This window comes from Solanum dulcamara, chromosome 2, assembly GCF_947179165.1.
Source record: "Solanum dulcamara chromosome 2, daSolDulc1.2, whole genome shotgun sequence".
Taxonomy (NCBI): Eukaryota; Viridiplantae; Streptophyta; class Magnoliopsida; order Solanales; family Solanaceae; genus Solanum; species Solanum dulcamara.
In genome coordinates, this window is record NC_077238.1 from 66,015,261 (window position 1) to 66,041,387 (window position 26,127).

A 26,127-nucleotide genomic window follows, 5' to 3' on the forward strand; every position below is an offset into this window, starting at 1 on the left:
TACAATCCAATATACAAACAAACTACATGAAATAAACTAATTAAGTAACTACAAAATCATAAATTACTATCCAATTTACAATCTAATACAAAAATCTCAAATCTAACTTAAAGCTTAAAATCAAAACTATAACTAGATTCACTAATTTTACAATCCAATATACAAATAAACTACAACAAACTAAATGGCATAAAATAATTAAGTAACTAACATCACAAATTACTAAAATATTTACAATCTAATTCAACAACCCAAATCTAACTTAAGCCCTAAAATCAAAACTATAACTAAAATCAAACTGATGGCAGTGCCCTCAACAACCCTAGGAACATTGGAGGAGGAGGAATCCTTAGGAATGCATCTAGTGAACTCATGTTTGTTTATGCAATCCCTTTAGGGACTGGAACTAACAATCAAGCAGAGATCAAAGCTGCTATCTTTGGTCTCTCTTGGTGCCTCCATCTTGGTTATAAGCAGGTTATTCTAGAGGTTGATTCCCAGCTACTTCTCAAATGGCTGCAACATGAAGCAAAGCCTCCATGGTCCATCAAAGAGATGCTGGACAAACTCAATACCATCATCCTCCATTTCCAAGAGTTCAGCTGTCACGATATTTTCAGGGAAGCCAACTCTACAACTGATATTCTTTCCAAGCACAGTCATAAGTGCACTGCCCCTGAACTCTATTTCAACAAGCATGATCTCCCCAAGGAAGCTAGAGCCCACATGGAGTTAGAATTACTGGGCATGGCAAACTTCAGAAGAAAAAGGCTAAAAAGGATCAAGAAACCCCCTTGACCTCTTCCTTATTACATTTCTAATTTGGCTTCAAATTGGATATTTCTATGTATAGTTATAGCTACTTTGAAGATCCTATAATTTGGACCATTGTAAAGGGGATAACCTCCTCTTCTTATTGCTTTCATAGACATAACAACTTGCCTCTTGAGGTAAGGAATAGGTTTTTTCTTCTTTCTTTTCCTATCTTTGTTGTATGTGCAGGTAATTACAAACTTGCACCTCCTCATCCTTCCCTTGGAGGCACACCCTTATATGTCCCATGGTGCAGCAGGAACAGGATGCATCATGTTACAACTGGAAGTTTGCCTAATCCTATTGATGCAAGCCCTCTTTGGATTTATGCTAAGGGTTGCAGTAACACAGGATCCTGCCTAGGGAATCCTTTGTACTGCAAATTCAGCTTGCCTCTTACCTTTCTCAACAACAACACCCTCCAGCAACAGATCCACCAACTTGCAACACTCAGGGAACACCTACAAGTCATTAGTAGTAGTTACTATAACTTGCAGAATTGTTTGTATGTGTGTTTTTCTGTTTCTGTTGGTGGGTGCAGGTACCCTAAGGAGCTGATCCTGATCACAACTAAGGGTCCCCTCTTGGAAGTAACTTGCAACAACATGCATCTTAACCTCCTTTACTATGGAAGTAACTTGGAGCTACAAAAGAACCTGCAGCAGCAACCTGTGCATCTATCCTCCTTGTTTATCTCCTTGTCACTTGTCTCTACAGGTTCAAGATACCTCAAAAAAAGAGAAGCAACAACCTGGCATGCTAGGACTTCACCAAATAGTCAGCCTCTCATTCAGGCCAACACCCTCCCTGCAACATCTGTACCTAAGCTTCAGCAGGGTAAGATGTACAGGGTGAGTTGCAGCATGTTTGTATTCTATTGATGGTCTATATGTAGACACAATAGCAGCAGGGGCACCTTGGCAAATAAAAGGCAATAATATGGAGACAGCAGCCTACCCTGTTAGGAATTCATCAACACATCAGCCATCCTTCCAGGCCAATTTCTCTTATGAAATACCTGCAGCAACAATTCAGCATCACAAGAATCTTGCAGCTCTTTGCTTTTTGTCTTTGGAAGCAACAAGGAGCTGCATACAGGTCTGCAACAGCTTCCATACTTGTTTGGGTCCTTTGATACTTCTTGTGCAGGTCTACAAAGCCTCAAACAAAGGAAGACAACAGACCCACATGCAGGGGCCTCATCTATTCCCTTCAGCAATCCGTACATTCCGGATGCACTCCTTCCATTCATCCAGATGGCAGACCCTCTCTGGAAATGCTATAGGGGCTGCAGTAACCTGGGGCTTCTATGGAGCAGCACACTCAGCTTGCCATCCACATTATCTATTATCAACACACCCCAGCAACAACTCCACCAACCTGCAACAGACAAGGAACAAATACAAGTTAATAGTTACAGCAGTGTGGTTTGTTGGTTTTGTTTATCTGTGCAGGTACTCCAAGACTCCTATGGAGGCAACAAGAAACTGTCTACAGGTTTGCAACAACCCCCACAACTATCACACTTGTTTGGTTCTTTGTTTGCTTGTTTGTGCAGGTAAACAAAGTCACAGACAAAGGGACATAACAACCACATTTGCAAGGGCCTCACATATTCCCATCAACTCTCCATGCATACCTGTTGCATTCATTCAACACCTGCAGCAGCCCCCTTCCATACAAGTCCTTTGGAACTCCTTGACTTTTTTCATTGATGAGAAGACAAGAAGACGGAGCTCCAACAAACACAATGCTGATTATACAACATCCACCTGGAACTCTTTGCTTGTTTACTTGCTGATGTGTAGGCATATCAAACAGCAACAATGGACCCTTCCAAAGTGCAAGGCACCTTCAGTCAAACATTTAAGCCAGGGCTGCAGCCTTGGAACTCTTCCCAAGCAAGCTGGCTGCTATGGCTACATTTACTTCCTATCATTTCATCCCCCTTAGCTGCGATTGTTGTTGCTGCAAATTTCCTTGGACCTACTTGGTACGACATGTCTAAAAAGAGCAAAGATGAAAAGAATTTTCCCAACCCATGCGAGATAGAAGGTTCATATACTTGTTCTTCCTCAATGTAGCTATGCCTGAGTCGTAGCATATTTGAATAGGACTAGTGTAGGCTACTTTCTTGTTTTCTCATGGAAGGGGAGAGTCTCCCTCATTTATGCTTTATTAGTCGATTTGTACCGGGAGGAGTCCTCTCATAGGTTTACTGCTTTCTAGTTATAGTTAGCCCTTTTTTTGTTTCGGGGATGAGTTAGGCGACCTTAGTAGGTTAGCCGACTTATGAACCAACATAGGATCGGAGGTAAGGTTTTATGTCCCCCTCCTTATATTTTTACTTTTGTTATTTATGTTAAGGCTTGGGGGTGTTGCTCAACCCCTGACTGTGCACGAGAGGTGGGAGCCTCGTGTAGGGTCTGTTCCCATTAAAAAAAAAAAAAAAAAAAAAACTACATTCACTAATTTCACAATCCAATATACAAATGAAATACAACAAACTAAATGTAATCAACTAATTAACTAACTAACAAATGACAATAAAAAAAATGACCTTTTTTATAAGATTTAATCCCTAACCTCTAAGATGAATAATACTTCTAAACCAGTAGCGGCGGATGTGGGGGCGCAGCGGTGGAGGCGGGGGACAGTGACGGGGGTGGGGGTATGGAAGTGGTAGCGGGGCGGCGACGGAAAGTGGTGGATTTGTAGAGAGATGGGAGAGAGAAGAGAGAATTTAGAGAGGGGGGAAACATAAAAGCAACTTTCTGTTTCAGATATATTTTCATAAAAGCGACGGATAGGTCTCCAAGTCAATCGCTTTTTAAAAAATATTTAAACTCCCTTTTGAACAAAAAGAGACGGAAAAAGCGACCCCGTCCGTCGCTATTTTAAATTTTTTGACCAATAGCGACGAAGTTAGCGACCCTATCCATCTCTATGTTAAAAAAATTAATAAATAAAAAATAAATGCTTGCGATGGACGGAGTCGTAATATTTAATTTATAAATAATTATTTTTTTAATAAAATATATAAAATATTTATATTAAAATAATATTTATTTTTAGTGGAAAAACCGTCAAAAAAGCGATGGACTAGGCATCACTATCCGTCACTCCTAGTAAAAAATAATAATAAATAGAAACGACGGACAACGTCGTTTTATCCGTCACATTTTATTTGCGACGCTGTCCACCGCTTTTTGTTCTGTCTCTTTTTAGTAGTGAAACCATGTCTGCTCTAATTTACAAGAATAGTATACAAACTGTTAGAAATGTACCTGTAGATGAGATCAATCCAAGATTCAGCAAAGCCAAGATGTGTTAAAAGAAAGCACAAGAAAGGCCAAGAGACTCAATATTAAGCTTTGGACATATCAAGTTTAGTCACTATATTACCCCCTACATTGGAATTGCTGATATTATTAACAATTTCATGTGGTAGAAGAATATTCTCAGCAATAGCTCTTTAACAAAGAAACTCTGATTTTGACTATGATTCTAGGGAGAATCCTAAACAACCTAGTATTAATCAGTTTGGTCAGGATCTTAAAGTATTATACAGGCTGATAGGTCTAATGTCTGAGAAATCTTAAGGAAAATTAATCTTAGGGGTCATAACAATACAAGTATAAGAAAAGACTTTTGGAAGGATAGCACCTTGAAAGAAGGAATTTATTGCAGCATGGACATCAGAGGCAATAATAGGCCAGGCTAATGGTAGAACTTCCCACATAGTCCATCAGGTCTCGGGGCACTATCAGAATCAATGGAGAACACTATATCTTTAATTTCCTGGATAGTTGGAAAGGTAGTGAGAGTTATGTTATCCTCACGAGTTACTACCATATCTATTACATTAAGAGTACCGTTACTCTCCTTAATATCTTCATCTTTGAAATGGATGGAGAAGAATTTGACCGCAGCTGTAGCAACTTAGTAGAACCTTCCACTCAGTTGCCATCTTGGTCCTTAATTTTATGTATTGAGATCCACTTAGTCTTATATTTAATGACACTGTGAAAGAAGGTGGAGTTTGTATCACCTTCATCTAACCACTAAACTCTTTCTTTTTTGATAAGTACATGTTACTCTTTGTCTTCAATGATGTCAAGTTGGTATCCAATAGACCAAAAATCCATATTTTATTGGAAGAGCTATGGAAACAATAAGTATAACCCAATCTTCTTCTGAACTTATCAATTTTTTTTTGATTCACCATGGGTTCTTGAAGGAACATGCAAGGAAACTTGTGTTTATTTTTGAGAGTTTAAGCCTTTGTATAGAGCCCTGGGAACCTATACCCCTAATATTCCACGAGAGAGCATTAATCATTGACACAATTGGGAAAAAGGGACTTTTGAGATATGAGAGATGATTCCATATAGGGATGGAGGACCTCATTATAATTTTTATAGACATTGTCACCTCTAGGTAAGAGATTGTTGAAGTAAGTTATGTTGTGTTGCTTCTGCAGAGCGTTATCAACCTTGACACATGTAAGGGGAGATTTGTCTCTTCTGATTTTTTCATCATTCGAGATGGAGAGCTGTGATTCATCAACACCACTACTCATAACGAAGTCTTTACAATCTTTGTAGGCAGTGTCTTCATGCTCCTTCCTGTCTATTAACAATGTCTCACCGATGTGATTAATAATGGTAGCATTGATAGAATTAGGAAGTTTTATCTCTTTTTCTTTAGATTTTCTGCCAGTTATGTATTCCTCCAGCTTACAATTCAGCCCAAATTGAGAAGTACGTGGTGAGGACTCAAGCATACCTTCCTCTACACCAATCTCCTTCGTGCCAAGTGTTACATCTACACAAATCAAAACAGTTGAAGTAAATGTTTTCCTCATATTGAAACTTTTTTTCATGTCATCATCCTGGACATTGACCATAAGAGAGTTCATGATTTGAGTTTGTATTGTAATCCCAGGTTAGACGATATGCTTGTTTTCCTTCATATTTCACATGCTACCTTTTATACTTTGAAGTTTCGTAACTTTTAGTTCCTTTCTAGATACCTCTTTCTTACAACTTTAATCATGGGATCTCAAAATAATGCTTCTTTTCTGCACCAAAGTATGCTTCACGTAATCTACATTATTTTTCGTAGTATGCAGGTTAACTCCCTCAACTTGCAACATCGGTTCGTTAGTATTCTTCTCTATATTTCTAATATTAAAGAATTGATTTTGTTTCTTATATTTGTTGGTACCATTGTCCTTTTGCTGAAGAGCCTTGGACGTTCCCTCATCAGTTGTGGATTTAAAAGAGTTTTTACCTTTCTTCTTAACCACTGTTTTCCACTAGTCTTCTTTACTTTTCGATGTGTTTATATCGCGAGAGGGAGTTTCCATTGCAACTTTGTTGTCTAACATGGATTCTCTTATGTTGTGTTGCTTCTCTTTTCTTTTTTCTCTCATATATATTCCCCCTTCCTTGTCTCTGAACTCCCGGTACAACTTCCTGCATTTCTCATCTTGATGACCTTGCATCTTGCAATGTGAGCAAAAGGTTGGAATAGTTTCGTATTCAACTGTTTGATTGATCACCTCAGTAATACCTACCTCATTTGTAATTTCCAGAAGAACTTCATATACAAGAGGTTTCGACAGATCAATTTCAACTCTCACCTTAGTCATAGTAGGCCTAGTTTTAAAGAGAGTAGCTTATTCAAGAAGCAGGGGAGTTCCTATCAGAGCGGCAATTCTACAGATAGTAATCCATTCATAGAGGTGCCACTTTAAGTCGACAAATTGATCCAAACAGGGGCCAAAGTATTATCCGCATCTCGTTTAAACTTAGTCGACCATTTCATGATTTTCATTATGTTCAAACCTCCTAGCTGGATAAAATTCCTTAACAACACATTCAGATGATCTTCTAAGTTATCGAAATCGAGAAACAAATGATACATATCCAAAGCCCCAATTTCGATGGTGCCTTTGCCCTGGATAATTTTCGTAAATTCTCTACTAATGATGTCCATAGGAGGGCGTATGTGAGAGAATTTACAAATTATGGTCCACTGACAAGTCTGAGTAAGCAATTAATTTTCATCTTTAGAAAATGAAACTACTAGTTTTCCATTTAGAAAATCATGAGTTCTTGGTGCTAGCCGAACTTTAGGTCTTTGAGCATTTCGCCTCCTTCCATGATTGGCATAGGTACCTAGATTTAGGAGATATAGGAGCTGGCAGGTGTGGGAAGTAAGCAGAGAGAGTAGGGAGTTTTGGATTTAGGGATGTAGAAGGTTGCTATGCCATCGGAGGAGGGGTTACCGAGGATCGAGAGGTCCACTGTGAGGAACATGAGCTCACCGAAATCTGCCAAAGGCTATGTAACGGTCAAATTTTTAGAGAAAGAAAAGAAGAGAGAAGTTTTGATAATGATATGCTAAATTTATATGATAACAACTTTATTGGTGAAGATTTAGTACCTCTGGAATGTCATACTAGATGGACCAACTATTCCAGTGAAAATAGAAGAAGAAGAAAAAACTTAAGTATCAAAGGAAAGATTGGAATGGTATGCTACCAATAATCTACCATATGGAACAATGTGAAGGCCAAAAAAATCCTAATTTGTGGTATAGGTCTTGATGAGTACAATCAAATCTCAGCATGCTTTAATGCAAAATATTTATGGTATACCTTGCAAAAAGCTCATGAGGGCACAAAAAGGAAAAAAAAAAATTTTGATAATCTAAACAGACAGTATAAACTCTTTAGAATGGAGGAATGTGAATCTATCTAAGATATGCACATCAGGTTCATTATCATTATCAATGAGATTTATTATTTATAGGAAATCATACCTACAAGACAATCAGTTGAAAAACAAATATGTGTATATCTCAAACGCAAATATATAGCAGGAAAACCAATAAGATGATGACATGTGGCATTAGATTTAATTTTTGAAAAAGCTCTTTTTCAATAATCCAAGTGTCACGCCCCGGGAGGGTACCCTAGACGTAACCGGCACTCAAAAACCATTTTTGGCTCCCAAGCGAACCACATAGCTTGATCACACATCCGTTCATTCATTCATTCAGAGGAAAGTTTAAAAATAAAGAATAATTTAGTGGGCAACTCAAATCACCCATCCAACTCGAAGAATAAAGGCCATGGGCCAACATATCAACTAAAATATTTGTCATTAAAAATAGTTTGACAAGAATAACTCAAAGATAGAAGTACTTAATTGACCCATCACTATCTAGTCTATGAAGCCTCTATCACTACTCTCTAATTGGTGCCAATGACATGTTCATGTCTACATCAAATCAAAATGAAAAGGGCTAACTCGATGCAAGAATACACAGACGGTGTCCTCCGAATGTAGGGGAGGACTCACCAATACGCTGAGTGCAAATAGATCCCCAATGATACTCCTATTGACGATCTCTTAAACCTATCTCTGCATCATGAAACGATGTAGGTCCAAATGTACGTCAGTACGTGGAATGTACGAGTATGTAATATGGCAGAATGAAACATACCTCAAGGGAGAATAACATCGGTCCACATATCTCAAATCAGAAAGATAAGAGAGACTCAAATAAGGCATCGTAAATCTAAAGTAAGGATACAGTTTAGACAGAGACCAATCATATACCATACAATCCAATCCAATTATGTATAATACAGTTCAATCAAATCATTTACAATTCGATCCCTTTCAATCATGTAAAATCCGATTATATACACTCAACTCAACAATCAACTCAATAATTAAATTCAATCTAGTCAGATACCATTCTATTCAATCCAATCACAATTCATCTAATCCAATCCGACCATATACAATCAACTCAACATTCAACTAAACAATCAACTTAAAGGACTCAACTTAGTAAATATGCAAATTAAATTATGCAACGTTTTACAATTCAACTCAAAGAACTCAACTCAATAAATATGTAACAACTCACTCAAGTGTCCTAAGTCTAATAAGAAATAGTTTAGACAGGACTAACTCATAAGCATATAGCAACTCACTCAAATGCCCTAAGTCTAACAAGAAATAGTTTAGACAAGACCAACTCGTAAACCACTCAACTCAACTAACTCGGAGCACTATCAAGACCTAAAGGGGAGTTTCTCTTATCCGAAAACCATCACCTATAAGGCGGTGATAGTACAACAATCAGACGTTGTTGCCACGTCCGTCCATACCTTGCCAGGGCATGAACGCCTCCCTAATCATGGATACCATCGATTAGTCAAGTCCTATTATTTAAGGACAATAAAAATGGGAAACATCTGACTTTAATGGTTCGATCCCACGGGAAGCATCCGACTTTAACGGTTCCATCCCTCGAGAAGCATCCAACCTTAATGGTTCCATCCCTACAAACGTTGGCGGCGTAGTTTCTAGGGTTAGAGTATGGATTATACATCTCACCCGCTTCAGTGATCGATACTCCTCCCATGAATCCATGCTCATAAGACTCCCTCCAATCATCTCAAACAAGCCCTCACGGCTAGTTTCATGTGGAACATTACCACCTCATCAACTCTATTCTCATTTCCACTCAATTAAGTCATAATGGCAAGTCTCATTTAGAACCTTGTCCACTCGTTAATTCCATCCTCAAATCAACTCAATCAAGCCTCATTTAGATAAGCATTTATGACATCTCCTCAAGACTCATCACAAATCTATGGCTTTTAGCCCAACAACTCAAGTGAAATAACACATTCAAGAAAATTGACTTGTACAACATAATCACATGGTTAAAGATATCAATAAGACATATTGACAAGTAAAAATGCTCAACTCATTTATAATCAAAATACTCATGTTCAAAATAATTAAAAATAGTGTATAAATAGTTTATGCAAAAATGCTCACAAATCATTTATTTAAAACTCCTTCTCAAAAGATCCTTTATTTTAAAAATACTCATAAGACTCCAATCAACTCAGATTATGTAAATAAAATATGACATAATCACATTAGACTCCAATCCGCTCCATCACATAACATCCTCATCAATATACCTCTTCATCAATCATTCTACACATATTAAATAAGCATCATTCACGTCATCACTCACATCGTCATCAAAACATCATCATCACATCATTATCATCTATTATTATTTACATCATCATCAAATATTATCATCACATCATTGTCAAGTATCATCAAACATCTACTCCAAAATCCTTATTTTTGTCATATGTTCATTTTATAGAAGCAAAGGGACATTCTTAACTAACCAATTCATTCTTTTCATTCCAATCAATACATATATACACACAACTATCCATCTCAACCTCAAAACATTTATGAAAAGAAATCTCATCTTGGGTTCAGGTGAATGAAATATGAACCCATACTCTCAACAAAACTCAACTCAAGAATAGCATCAACATCTATAAAACTATATACAATGATACATTTGTAGTTAATAATATGAAAAATAACTATTTAGTAACTCAAGTCATTAAAATCATCAATCAACCATTTGTATCTAAAAACATTCCATAGTTTAGGGAAAACTTTCAAGAAAACCTTTATAGAAGGTGCAACTCTTTCACAACTCCTAACCAACACATCTATGGGCATATGGAAGAACTCAATCCATATTTTAGGTTAGACTTACATACCTTGTTTGAAGACTTTGAATAAAACCTTGATGTTGGGTCTTCAATGGAGGACTCAAATCTTAAAGCTCTGGGAACTCTTCTTATTGGAAATGGAGAAGAAGAAGAAGAGAGATAGAGAGAAAAACTCCTAGGGCTTTTTAGAGAGAGAGAGGGGGCTGAAAACATGAGCTCAAAATGGACTAGGATGATACATATATAATTTGGGTAAGTTCCCAAATTACCCCTCTTTAAAAGTTCTGAAAATAGGCTAAAAATGCACCTGGCGCGATAGTGGCGCATCGCGCCCTTGCAGCGCCAGGCTGATTACGCCTAAAACCTGCACAATTCGTAGTAGCGCGCCGCGCCAAGGACCAAACTACTAAGGCACATTCTTGGTGCGATAGTGGCGCGTCGTGCCCTTACAGCGCCAAGGCCAATGTTTTTTTGGTTCTGGAAATTGGCTTGAAAAACCTTGCACACCTTTTAGTGGCGCGTCGCGCCAGAGACCAAACTATTGAGGCATGTTTTTGGCGCGATAGTGGCGCATCGCGCCACTGCGGCACCAAGCTCAGTTTTCCAGCAATTGCAACCCAGGCCTGAAAATCTCTACTGTGCTAGTTCATCTTAAGATCGTCATATCTTTCGACTCTGAACTCCGAAAATTGACGTCTTGGTGGCGTTGGAAAGAAGACTCAAAGACCTTTAATTTGGTAGGTTGTGGGACACCAATTCTTTATATCCTAGGAGATATGGGCGTTTTAAGTTGACCTGTATACTAACTCATTCGAAAACTTAATCGATTGGAGTTCTTTGAACTCGACTTGGTGTTAGAGATCCCTTATAACCCCTAAACACATGTAACACACTTCAAATACTTAGGAATTAATCCTAACTCTTGTGTAGAATTACAAGTCCTCCGGTCCGAGTCTACCCACACGTAAAGAAATGTTCGAGTCTTTGCGAAATATTTTTTGGGGTGTCACATTATCTCCCCCTTGGGATCATTCGTCCTCGAATGATGAGTAAACCAATAGTGGCCTTGAGGCATGAATAAAAATCGAAACTCAATCGAATCAACCAATCGTGCAATTTAGATAATTGGCTATTCAAACTCAAGAATAGACAAATCATTTCAACTCAGGAATAAGGACATCACCTTCATCATTCTCATCATTTGGCACGAATAGAACATCGAAACTCCATCAACTGAATAATTCAAACATCTACATCCTCAACCGTCGAATTCCAATTCACGAGTGACATTCCCAATCCTCTTGACCATTTCATGAGGTTAATATATCGGTGTCCAAACTTCCCCTCCTTTCCAAGCCACATAACACCCTTCACGTACCTCCAATCTTTCCCCCAGATGCAATCATTATCCTACTACCATCACTCTCACAGTGACGACCATACACTCAAGCTTATCACTCTAACTACCTCACTCATATCTAAGAGTTCTCGATCTTACTTTAACACTTATACCCTCATCATCATATGAGCTATTTCCCGGAAACATAATTACATACTCTTACCTATCTATTTCTCATCACAAGGTCTCATCTCACTCCTCCTCCATACATTTATCCTCAACTAGACAATTACAACACAACTATCATAATCGGGAAGCACTCACCCTCCCTCATATACTCTCGCTCAACTCCGTCTACTATCATCTTGGATAACTCATCACTATAGGAAGCTCAAGACTTACTTTGGCTCATTACCTCATCATCTCCCCCTTAGCTTAAAGGTATCAACTAAAGGACACTAACTAGTCACTCAAAGCGACTCACAAATTTAGAACCTCATTCAAATCTATACTGTTTCATATACACCTCTTAAGCTTCTTTTTACCATATGACTTAGACTCAATTCACTATTTACATCTAAGGGTCACATAACCCCTCTATTCATAACACACTCTCCTCGCAAGTTAATATCTTAATCTCTTGCATATGTCATGTCAAGCCTACTAAATAAAATCTTAAAACTAGAACTATCACAATCATTTATTACACCTCATTACTCACCCTATAGAGACTCCACTCTGGTTGTAGGCCTCAATCAACCACCATTCTTAGTACTTCAGTTCTATTCCTCTAACTCCCTCTTCCTACCTCAACAATCATTTTACCAACCCTAGCTTACTATACCTCAAACCAAATTCCCTTGAATGGTAAGACTTGTCACTCAGATACGCAACTTCCCCCTTAAAGGTAACATTCGAACCAAGATATAGGGATAAGATTCTAGGATATATCTCGCTCTGACTCAACGCACGATCCATACGAATGCGAGTACATCCTTCCAGATCAATAGAGTTAAGCACAATAATCGGCTCCTCTCAAGCCTTGTGCTATCGTTTCCCTTCCTCAAGACTTTATCTTAACTCATCAACAAGAATCTCATATCTACCGTTTCAACCACCTTGAGTATGAGGGGTAGTCAAATCGATTTGAGCAATGTATGAATTGGAAAAGAACATTCATAGAGTTAAACTCTATCGCACGAATCTAGAATATGAAAGAAGGGAAACAATTTTTAATGTCCTATAGCCTCCTGATTATAAGTGTGGTGCACAACACACCTATAAGCAAGACTCTACTAGACACGGCTTCATAGACTCCCTAGGACACTTGAACTCTGTGCTCTGATACCATGTTTGTCATGCCCCGGGAGGGTACCCTAGACGTAACCGGCACTCAGAAACCATTTCTGGCTCTCAAGTGAACCACATAGCCTAATCACACATCCGTTCATTCATTCATTCAGAGGAAAGTTTAAAAATAAAGAATAATTTAGCGGGCAACTCAAATCACTCATCCAACTCGAAGAATAAAGACCATGGGCCAACACATCAACTAAAATATTTGTCATTAAAAATAGTTTAACAAGAATAACTCAAAGATAGAAGTACTCAATTGACCCATCACTATCTAGTATATGAAGCCTCTATCACTACTCTCTAATTGGTGCCAATGACATGTTCATGGCTACCTCAAATCAAAATGAAAGGGCTAACTCGATGCAAGAATACACAGACGGTGTCCTCCGAATGTAGGGGAGGACTCACTAATACGCTGAGTGCAAATAGATCTCCAATGATGCTCCTATTGATGGTCTCTTAAACCTGTCTCTGCATCATGAACTGATGCAGGTCCAAATGGACGTCAGTACGTGGAATGTACGAGTATGTAATATGGCAGAATGAAACATACCTCAAGGGAGAATAATATCGGTCCACATATCTCAAATCAGAAAGATAAGAGAGACTCAAATAAGGCATCGTAAATGTAATGAAAGGATACAGTTTAGACAAAGACCAATCATATACCATACAATCTAATCTAATTATGTATAATACAGTTCAATCAAATAATTTACAATTCGATCCCTTTCAATCATGTACAATCCGATTATATACACTCAACTCAACAATCAACTCAATATTCAAATACAATCTAGTCACATACCATTCTATTCAATCCAATCACAATTCATCTAATCCAATCCGACCATATACAATCAACTCAACATTCAACTAAACAATCAACTCAAAGGACTCAACTCAGTAAATATGCAAATTAAATTATGCAACGTTTTACAATTCAACTCAAAGAACTCAACTCAATAAATATGTAACAACTCACTCAAGTGTCCTAAGTCTGACAAGAAATAGTTTAGACAGGACCAACTCGTAAACCACTCAACTCAACTGACTCGGAGCACTATCAAGACCTAAATGGGAGTTTCTCTTATCCGACAACCATCACCTATGATCTGGTGATAGTACAACAATCAGACATTGTTGCCACGTCCGTCCATACCTTGCTAGGGCATGAACGCCTCCCTAATCATGGATTCCATCGATTAGTTAAGTCCTATTATTTCAGGATAATAAAAATAGGAAACATCCGACATTAATGGTTTGATCCCACGGGAAGCATCTGACTTTAGCGGTTCCATCCCTCGGGAAGCATCCGACTTTAACGGTTCTATCCCTACCTACATTGGCGGCATAGTTTCTGGGGTTCGAGTAAGGACTATACTCTCACCCGCTTCGGTGAGAGATACTCCTCCCATGACTCCATGCTCATAAAACTCCCTTTAATCATCTCAAACAAGCCCTCACAACTAGTTTCATGTGGAACATTACCACCTTATCAACTCTGTTCTCATTTCAACTCAATTAAGTGATAATGGCAAGTCTCATTTAGGACCTTGTCCACTCGTCAATTCCATCCTCAAATCAACTCAATCAAGCCTCATTTAGATAAGCATTTATGACATCTCCTCAAGACTCATCACAACTCTATGGCTTTTAGACCAACAACTCAAGTGGAATAACACATTCAAGAAAATTGACTTATGCAACATAATTACATGGTTAAAGAGATCAATAAGACATATTGAAAAGTAAAAACGCTCAACTCATTTATAATCAAAATACTCATGTTCAAAATAATTAAAAGACTCCTCAAACTCAACTCATGCTTAAACTCTTTTTAAATCATAGATGAAAATAATCATTTCTTAAACTCAAAAATAGTGTATAAATAGTTTATGCAAAAATGCTCACAAATCATTTATTTAAAACTCCTTCTCAAAAGATTCTTTATTTTCAAAATACTCATAAGACTCCAATCAAATCAGATTATGCAAATCACAAATCACATAATCATATTAGACTCCAATCCGCTCCATCACATAACATCCTCATCAATATACCTCTTCATCAATCATTCTACACATATTAAATAAGCATCATTCACGTCACCACTCACATCGTCATAAAAACATTATCATCACATCATCATCATCTAATATTATTTACATCATCATCAAACATTATTATCACATCATTGTCAAGTATCATCAAACATCTACTCCAAAATCCTTATTTTTGTCCTATGTTCATTTTATAGAAGCAAAGGGACATTCTTAACTAACTAATTCATTCTTTTTATTTCAATCAATACATATATACACACAACTATCCATTTCAACTTCAAAACATTTATGACAAGAAATCTCATCTTGGGTTCATGTGAATGAAACATGAACCCATACTCTCAACAAAACTCAACTCAAGAATAGCATCAACATCTATAAAACTATATACAATGATACATTTGTAGTTAATAATATGAAAAATAACTATTTAGTAACTCAAGTCATTAAAATCACCAATCAACCATTTGTATCTAAAAACATTCCATAGTTTAGGGAAAACTTTCAAGAAAACCTTTTTAGAAGGTGCAACTCTTTCACAACTCCTAACCAACACATCTATGGGCATATGGAAGAACTCAATCCATATTTCAGGTTACCCTTACATACCTTGATTGAAGACTTTGAAGAAAACCTTGATGTTGGGTCTTCAATGGAGGACTCAAATCTTGAAGCTTTTGGAACTCTTCTTGTTGGAAATGGAGAAGAAGAAGAAGAGAGAGAGAAAAACTCCTAGGGCTTTTTAGAGAGAGACAGGGGGTTGAAAATATGAGCTCAAAATGGACTAGGGTGATACATATATAATTTGGGTATGTTCCCAAATTACCCCTCCTCAAAAGTTCTGAAAATAGGCTAAAAATGCACCTGGCACGATAGTGGCGCGTCGCGCCGTTGCAGCGCCAGGCTGATTACGCCTAAACCTGCACACCTCGTAGTGGCGCGCCGCGCCAAGGACCAAACTACTAAGGCACATTCTTGGCGCGATAGTGGCACGTCGCGCCCTTACAGCGCCAAGGCCAATGTTTTCTGGGTTCTGGAGATTAGCTTGAAAAACCCTGCACACCTTTTAGTGGCGTACAACGCCAGAGACCAAACTATTGAGGCATGTTTTTGGCGCGATAGTGGCGCATTGAACCACTGCGGTGCCAAGCCCAATTTTCCAGCAATTGCAACCCAGGCCTGAAAATCTCTACTGTGCTAGTTCATCTTAGGATCGTTATATCTTTTGACTCCGAACTCCGAAAATTGAAATCTTGGTGGCGTTGGAAAGAAGACTCAAAGACCTTTAATTTGGTAGGTCGTGGGATACCCAGTTCTTTATATCCTAGAAGATATGGGCATTTTAAGTTGACCCTTATACTAACTCATTTGAAAACTTAATCAATTGGAGTTCTTTGGACTCGTATTGGTGTTAGAGATCCCTTATAACCCCTAAACAAATCTAACACACTTTAAATACTTAGGAATTAATCCTAACACATGTGTAGAATTACAAGTCCTCCGGTCCGAGTCTACCCACACGTGAAGAAATATTCGAGTCTTTGCGAAAATATTTCCGGGGTGTCACATTATCTCCCCCTTGGGATCATTCGTCCTCGAATGATGAGTAAACCAATGGTGGACTCGAGGCACAAATAAAAATTGAAACTCAATCGAATCAACCAATCGAGCAATTTAGATAATTGGCTATTCAAACTCAAGAATAGATAAATCATTTCAACTCAGGAATAAGGACATCACCTTCATACTTCTCATCATTTCGCACGAATAGAACATTGAAACTCCATCAACTGAATCATTCAAACATCTACATCCTCAACCATCGAATTCCAATTCACGAGCAACATTCCCAATCCTCTTGACCATTTCATGAGGTCAATATATCGGTGTCCAAACTTCCCCTCCTTTCCAAGACTCATAACACCCTTTACGTACCTCCAATCGTTCCCCCAGATGCAATCATTAGCCTACTACCATCACTCTCACAGTGACAACCATACACTCAAGCTTATCACTCTAACTACCTCACTCATATCTAAGAGTTCTCGAGCTTACTTTAACACTTATACCCTCATCATCATATGAGCTCTTTCCCGGAGACACAATAACATACTCTTACCTATCTATTGCTCATCACAAGGTCTTATCTCACTCCTCCTCCATACATTTATCCTCAACTAGACAATTACAACACAACTATCATAATCAGGAAGCACTCACCCTCCCTCATATACTCTCGTTCAACTCCGTCTACTATCATCTTGGATAACTCATCACTATCGGAAGCTCAAGACTTACTTTGGCTCATTACCTCATCATCTCCCCCTTAGCTTAAAGGTATGAACTAAAGGACACTAACTAGTCACTCAAAGCGACTCACAAATTTAGAACCTCATTCAAATCTATACTGTTTCATATACACCTCTTAAGCCTCTTTTTACGATATGACTTAGACTCAATTCACTATTTATATCTAAGGGTCACATAACCCCTCCATTCATAACACACTCTCCTCGCAAGTTAATATCTTAATCTCTCGCATATGTCATGTCAAGCTTACTAAATAAAATCTTAAAACTAGAACTATCACAATCATTTATTACACCTCATTACTCACCCTATAGAGACTCCACTCTAGTTGTAGGCCTCAATCAACCACCATTCTTACTACTTCAGTTCTACTCCTCTAACTCCCTCTTCCTACCTCTACAATCATTTTACCAACCCTAGCTTACTATACCTCAAACCACATTCCCTTGAATGGTAAGACTTGTCACTCAGATACGCAACTTCCCCCTCAAAGGTAACATTCGAACCAAGATATAGGGATAAGATTCTAGGATATATCTCGCTCTGACTCAACGCACGATCCATACGAATGCGAGTACATCCTTCCAGATCAATAGAGTTAAGCACAGTAATCGGCTCCTCTCAAACCTTATGCCGTATTTTCCCTTCCTCAAGACTTCATCTTAACTCATCAACAAGAATCTCATATCTACCATTTCAACCACCTTGAGTATGAGGGGTAGTCAAATCGATTTGAGCAATGTATGAATTGGAAGAGAACATTCATAGAGTTAAACTCTATCGCACGAATCTAGAATATGAAAGAAGGGAAACAATTTTTAATGTCCTATAGCCTCCTGATTATAAGTGTGGTGCACAACACACCCATAAGCAAGACTCTACTAGACACGGCTTCATAGACTCCCAAGGACACTTGAACTCTGTGCTCTGATACTATGTTTGTCATGCCCCGGGAGGGTACCCTAGACATAACCGGCACTCAGAAACCATTTTTGGATCCCAAGCGAACCACATAAAGAATAATTTAGTGGGCAACTCAAATCACCCATCAAACTCAAAGAATAAAGGTCATAGGCCAACAGATCAACTAAAATATTTGTCATTAAAAATAGTTTGACAAGAATAACTCAAAGATAGAAATACTTAATCGACCCATCACTATCTAGTCTATGAAGACTCTATCACTACTCTCTAATTGGTGCTAATGACATGTTCATGGCTACCTCAAATCAAAATGAAAAGGACTAACTCGATGCAAGAATACACAGACAGTGTCCTCCGAATGTAGGGAAAGACTCACCAATACGCTGAGTGCAAATAGATCCCTAATGATGCTCCTATTGACGATCTCTTAAACCTATCTCTGCATCATGAAACGATTTAGGTCCAAATGGATGTCAGTACGTGGAATGTACGAGTATGTAATATGGGCAGAATGAAACATACCTCAAGGGAGAATAACATCGATCCACATATCTCAAATCAGAAAGATAAGATAGACTCAAATAAGGCGTCGTAAATCTAAAGTAAGAATACAGTTTAGACAGAGACCGATCATATACCATACAATCCAATCCAATTATGTATAATACAGTTCAATCAAATCATTTACAATTTGATCCCTTTCAATCATGTACAATCCGATTTTATACACTCAACTCAACAATCAACTCAATAATCAAATCCAATCTAGTCACATACCATTCTATTCAATCCAATCACAATTCATCTAATCCAATCCGACCATATACAATCAACTCAACATTCAACTCAACAATCAGTTCAAAGGACTCAACTCAATAAATATGCAAATTAAATTATGCAACATTTTACAATTCAACTCAAAGAACTCAACTCAATAAATATGTAATAACTTACTCAAGTGTCCTAAGTCTAACAAGAAATAGTTTAGACAGGACTAACTCATAAGCATATAGCAACTCACTCGAATGTCCTAAGTCTAACAAGAAATAGTTTAGACAGGACCAACTCATAAACCACTCAACTCAACTGACTCAGAGCACTATCAAGACCCAAATGGGAGTTTCTCTTATCCGACAACCATCACCTATGATCTGGTGATAGTACAACAATCAGACATTGTTGCCACGTCCGTCCATACCTTGCTAGGGCATGAACGCCTCCCTAATCATGGATTCCATCGATTAGTTAAGTCCTATTATTTCAGGATAATAAAAATAGGAAACATCCGACATTAACGGTTTGATCCCACGGGAAGCATCTGACTTTAGCGGTTCCATCCCTCGGGAAGCATCCGACTTTAACGGTTCTATCCCTACCTACATTGGCGGCATAGTTTCTGGGGTTCGAGTAAGGACTATACTCTCACCTGCTTCGGTAAGAGATACTCCTCCCATGACTCCATGCTTATAAAACTCCCTTTAATCATCTCAAACAACCCTCACAACTAGTTTCATGTGGAACATTACCACCTTATCAACTCTGTTCTCATTTCAACTCAATTAAGTGATAATGGCAAGTCTCATTTAGGACATTGTCCACTCGTCAATTCCATCCTCAAATCAACTCAATCAAGCCTCATTTAGATAAGCATTTATGACATCTCCTCAAGACTCATCACAACTCTATGGCTTTTAGACCAACAACTCAAGTGGAATAACACATTCAAGAAAATTGACTTATGCAACATAATTACATGGTTAAAGAGATCAATAAGACATATTGACAAGTAAAAATGCTCAACTCATTTATAATCAAAATACTCGTATTCAAAATAATTAAAAGACTCCTCAAACTCAACTCATGCTTAAACTCTTTTTAAATCATAGATGAACATAATCATTCCTTAAACTCAAAAATAGTGTATAAATAGTTTATGCAAAAATGCTCACAAATCATTTATTTAAAACTCCTTCTCAAAAGATCCTTTATTTTAAAAATACTCATAAGACTCCAATCAACTCAGATTATGCAAATCACATATCACATAATCACATTAGACTCCAATCTGCTCTATCACATAACATCCTCATCAATATACCTCTTCATCAATCATTCTACACATATTAAATAAGCATCATTCATGTCATCACTCACATCGTCATCAAAACATCATCATCATCTATTATCATTTACATCATCATCAAACATTATTATCACATCATTGTCAAGTATCATCAAACATCTACTCCAAAATCCTTATTTTTGTCCTATGTTCATTTTATAGAAGCAAAGAGACATTCTTAACTAACCAATTCATTCTTTTCATTCCAATCAATACATATATACACACAACTATACATCTCAACCTCAAAACATTTATGACAAGAAATCTCATCTTGGGTTCATGTGAATGAAATATGAACCCATACTCTCAACAAAACTCAACACAAGAATAGCATCAACATCTATAAAACTATATACAAGGATACATTTTTAGTTAATAATATGAAAAATAACTATTTAGTAACTCAAGTCATTAAAATCACCAATCAACCATTTGTATCTAAAAACATTCCATAGTTTAGGAAAAACTTTCAAGAAAACCTTTTTAGAAGGTGCAACTCTTTCACAACTCCTAACCAACACATCTATGGGCATATGAAAGAACTCAATCTATATTTTAGGTTAGTCTTACATACCTTATTTAAAGAATTTGAAGAAAACCTTGATGTTGGGTCTTCAATGGAGGACTCAAATCTTGAAGCTGTTGGAACTCTTCTTGTTGGAAATGGAGAAGAAGAAGAAGAGAGAGAGAGAAAAACTCCTAGGGCTTTTTAGAGAGAGAGAGGGGGCTGAAAATATGAGCTCAAAATGGACTAGGGTGATACATATATAATTTGGGTAAGTTCCCAAATTATCCTTCCTCAAAAGTTCTGAAAATAGGCTAAAAATGCACCTGGCACGATAGTGGCGCGTCGCGCCGTTGCAGCGCCAGGCTGATTACGCCTAAACCTGCACACCTCGTAGTGGCGCGCCGCGCCAAGGACCAAACTACAGAGGTACATTCTTGGCGCGATAGTGGTGCGTCGTGCCCTTACAGCGCGAAGGCCAATGTTTTCTGGGTTCTGGAAATTGGCTTGAAAAACCCTGCACACCTTTTAGTGGCACGCCACGCCAGAGACCAAACTACTGAGGCATGTTTCGGGCGCGATAGTTATGGATTCAATTCTCCACCTCATAATATCTTACCTCATTTCCCCTCTGCCTATCCTTACGTAATAAAGAACTATTTTTTTCAATTGGAAAAGACTACATGACAAGAGAAAAAACACAAATGGTCAATATATAAGAATGTTCAATTTTTTGTAATCTTTTTCTCTTTTATATTTTTTTCCTTTAATATAAATAATCTTATAGGGTAAAAAGGTTTTGCCGTCAATTATGATATCCTTCTAAAGTTTAAAACTAAAGAGAACATGGAAAAGGGCTTCTTCATAGTTTTCATCCTAGAAATCAGTGCAAAACTACTTGTGAGTATACTACCCCTTATCATGGTCTTTGATGGGACTTTGATTATTGATTTTTTTTTCTTTTTGGAGATGTGGAAGCATATATATATGGGGAGGAGAAGGCCTTGTTAAGATTTAGATCTACAAAACTTGGATATACCTTGTGGTATTTTTATACTTTTTAAATGTACTTTCCCTTTCATCCTCTTTTTATGTTCTTATATTCATGTATTTAATCTATGATTGTTGTTGATTCTTTTTCTTGAAACATTTTCAATTTATTCTTTTTGAAAATTTGTGCTTTGAATAAGGGGAGAGAAAGTAAAAAGTGGAAAGATGTCTTTTGTGATGCAAGTAAATTTTATACCAGTACTATGTATAATTTAGTCAGTCGATGTTAGAAATTGCATATATCATTTCAAACTAACCATATTATGAGTGTTGATGGAACTAATTTTGCAGTAAAACTATGAAAATGCCTCAAATTTCATTTTGTAGTTTTTGAAATAGTTACATTCTTGAACTCCAACCTTAAAAATCTCAAACTTTGAGTTTATTTGAAATATTTTTTTATATGAAACTGGCTGCATTTATGATATTGTCAAACTTATTTAAAGAAATTCGTGTTGCTCTACATTTATTTTTTCAATAGTCGAACTTTTTTTTCTTTCACAGAAACTTCCCAAAGGTTATATAGATTACAAGAATGGAATGCTACCTAGGAATGTTTCCCTTAGGGATAGGTTTGGAAATATGTGGCCTATAATAATAACAAAATCAGGAAAACATATTTATTTTGAACATGGATGGGATAAATTCATTGAAGACAACATCATAGAGTTTGGAGACTTCATTATTTTTGACTATGATGGAACTAGAATTTTTGACTTTAAACTACTTGGAAGAATTGGATGTGTAAAGAAAGGAGCTGGAGGTTTAAAATTTGCTATGAAGGAGGAAGAGGAAGAAATGAATGTTGATCATCAAAAGAGTATGGAGTTAAAGGAGAAGATGTGGGCCAGAGATAGCACAAAAAGTTCATCTTCTAATGATAGTGATGAGGATAACGTGGTATAAGAAGAAGATGATCGAGACGAGGAATATGAAGAGACAGAAAATGTGCCACCTTCAAATTGCATCCATCTGGAAGAGGAAGAAGAACAAGAGGAGGGGAGAGAGGGAGAAGAGACTGAAAAGGCACTATGTTCAAAATGCAGATATTTGGAAGAGAAAGAAGATGATAATGGTGATGAAGAGGAGGAGGAAGAGAATGAAAGGGTTGGCATATTTAACAAACATACGCCACGTTCAAAAGGTAAACACTAATTATAGATCTATAAATGTACTAGTTTATTTCATTTTATATCTAATTTAATTCCTCTCTTGTTAGTATGTTACTGCAAGAATGACATCTTTGAATATTTTGACATGATCTTGTATTCATAGAAATGTCATGGTATATTTAAGACTATAAGTTTTAAAGGATTTTTGAAAAGGTTCAATCGACAAAGCGAGCCTTTTAATGAAACTTTTTGTTAGTTTTTGGAATAACAGAGAAAATAATGAAGTTAAATATCATTTTCTAAAACCTCTGATATGTGTCAAAAGTCTAGTTTCTTTCTTAAAGTCAATTTCAATAAAACACAACCCTGTAAAATAAAATAGAACGCACAACTCTGAGTTTTCATGTGATCTCTATTTGTGAACCTGACTAGTTAAACGTTTTTGATTTAGTTGAATGCAAAAGAGCCAGTGCTGGCAAGGTGAACGATCCCCATGAAAAAATTGCTACAGATATATTCAGAAGTGGACGTATAACTAAGCCAAAAAAAATTACTTTGTAACAAAAATACGACCAAATAGGAGAGATCACCTGGTAATTATCAACCTACAACTATTTTAGTGAATGGTTTTATAGCTCGATCTTATTGTATTCACATTTTAAAAAGTTTATTTCCCTATCTGTAGTACATTCCGGATGATGTAGTGAGAGACTAAAAACTTGAACTCCCTTCATGTATGACCATTCGTGACTCTACTGGCAGAGAATTTGAGGCAAAACTCAAGATTTGGAAGGACGGTAGAATATGGCTAATTGGCGGGTGGTGCAGTTTATGTAGGTGGAACCTTATGGAGAAAAATGATACGTGCATTTGTGAATTTGTGAGACGAAAATACAACAAAGACCTTTACTTACAAATTCACGTTGTCGATGAAGGAGGTTCCCATCCCAACAAGAAATAATATGCTGCTATTTAACATACCTTTTAATTTTTATGGCCTTTTATATGTAGACAAATTTTGAAAAAATATAAGTACTGTTGTTTGTTGTCCAAATATTGAAGAATATTTTTTTTTGTATTAATAGATCCGGAAGATAAGCCAACTAATTGGCGTTAAGACTAAAGTCTACTTTATTTACAGTCATATGTTAAACCATTATTGGTCTACATTGATCTGTTGGAATTCCTAAGTTTTGTTGGAAAACATGGAATTCGTTATGTTTTTCTATATTCATCCGATGTATAATCTATGCTAGTAAAGTAATTTTCTTAGTCATCTTGGACTTGGCTTTGATATAATTTTCACCTGAAATAGGCCAAGTTCGTCGCACCACGTAGTGCCCCACGCCAAGCAGTGCGCCAGCCTGGTACAATTTTATGCTTCCGAAGTTTGGCAATTTGCACAACATTGTGATTAGTTTAATTTAGTAAATAGTTAATTGACAAGTTATTTTGGGCACGATATCTGCACTTGAGATCCTACAATACGTGTATGACTACGAACACTTGTGTGTTTGTTTGGATACAACAAGTTTGCATCTTCTTCTTTGTTTAATCAATAATTATTTTTGTTCTTACATTTCTTTAATTATGTCTTGAATTTTTTCCTTGTATATTTTAGAATACTCATAATCTCTGTTGGTTGAGGAAACTCTTTGTCCTAATAGAATTGGAAAATGAATATATTGTCATTTTAGGATTAGGATAACCTTTTTCTTATAGGTTTGAGGCTACTTGGCATCTATATATATGGGATGTATTTTGGGATCTAAAGGATTGTAAACTTCTTTTTCTTTCACAGTGGAAAACTCTATCTGCTTTTGCTTGGAGGATTAGACCTAATCAAATCTCGTTAAATCTTTGTGTTATTTTTCCTCTCTATTTTATTTTCTTGTGATTGTGTACAAGTTATCCCACAATATTTCCGTAACACATTTTATCTTGTATTTTTCATTTCAAGTATGAGTAGCTAAACCCATTCGATGAGGTTGTGGACTCTTATGGCATTTATGATATGAACGGATATTAGTTTATCTTGCTTATTTACAACTCTGGCCCTTTAAAAAAGGTCATATTTTCTTGAATTCGAAGTGTCCTATTAAATTCCTAGCTTAGAATGTAGTCTAGTTTTAGAATTAATAAATCAGTCACTCTTTTATTTGAAGAAAATCTTAGGAATTTATCAAATTTGCAATCATTGACACCTTGACGCATGTGTACTCCACGTGGGATCGACCCCAATCTTTGTTGAGTTTATTATTGCTACGACTGTACTACACTTCAATTTTAGGTGTAGAAGTTATCAGGTTCAAGTCTCAATTCAGAATGAATTAAAGATAATGTACGACGTTGTCACGATCCAACTCCGTAGGCCGTGACTGGTGCCCGATTAGGGAACCCATACGTACCCTTAGCCCCACTGAGTATGTTAGCCGAATTAACAAATGAGGAAATCAAAAGAGATCGCTAGAGAGCGCACGAAAATAGATGTAGCATATGAAGGCTGTTAAGGCCGTCACTGAACACAAGCCCAAAACATATATACATAACCCACACCACAAGTCTACAGACCTCTACAGAACGATATCCTTGTCATATGACGGGACAGGGCCCCATTGTACCCTTAACCAATATGTACAAATGTACAACAAAAAGCTAGTACCAAAATAGGGCCCCGAACAAGGAGCACTGCCAACCAACAGAGTGGATGTCTTAGGCGAGCGGATCAGCAAACCGAGCGTCTGTACCTGCGGGCATGAAACGCATCCCCCCAAAGAAACGGGGGTCAGTACGACATATGTACTGAGTATGTAAAGCATGGACTGTAACAAGTAAAGCCATTACTAGAATAGAAGGTGCAACAGTGAGCTAAATATCCAGAATATCAAAATGTTGTTCATAACCACAGATAATGTATGCGGAAAAACATATTTCATATCCG

General features: G+C 37.1%; 1 pseudogene; it reads left to right on the forward strand.

The window, feature by feature from the left end:
• LOC129872409 (B3 domain-containing protein REM20-like) overlaps nucleotides 1-24,147 on the forward strand; it is a 52,726-nt pseudogene extending 28,579 nt beyond the window's left edge.
• Nucleotides 24,148-26,127: the final 1,980 nt, after the last annotated feature.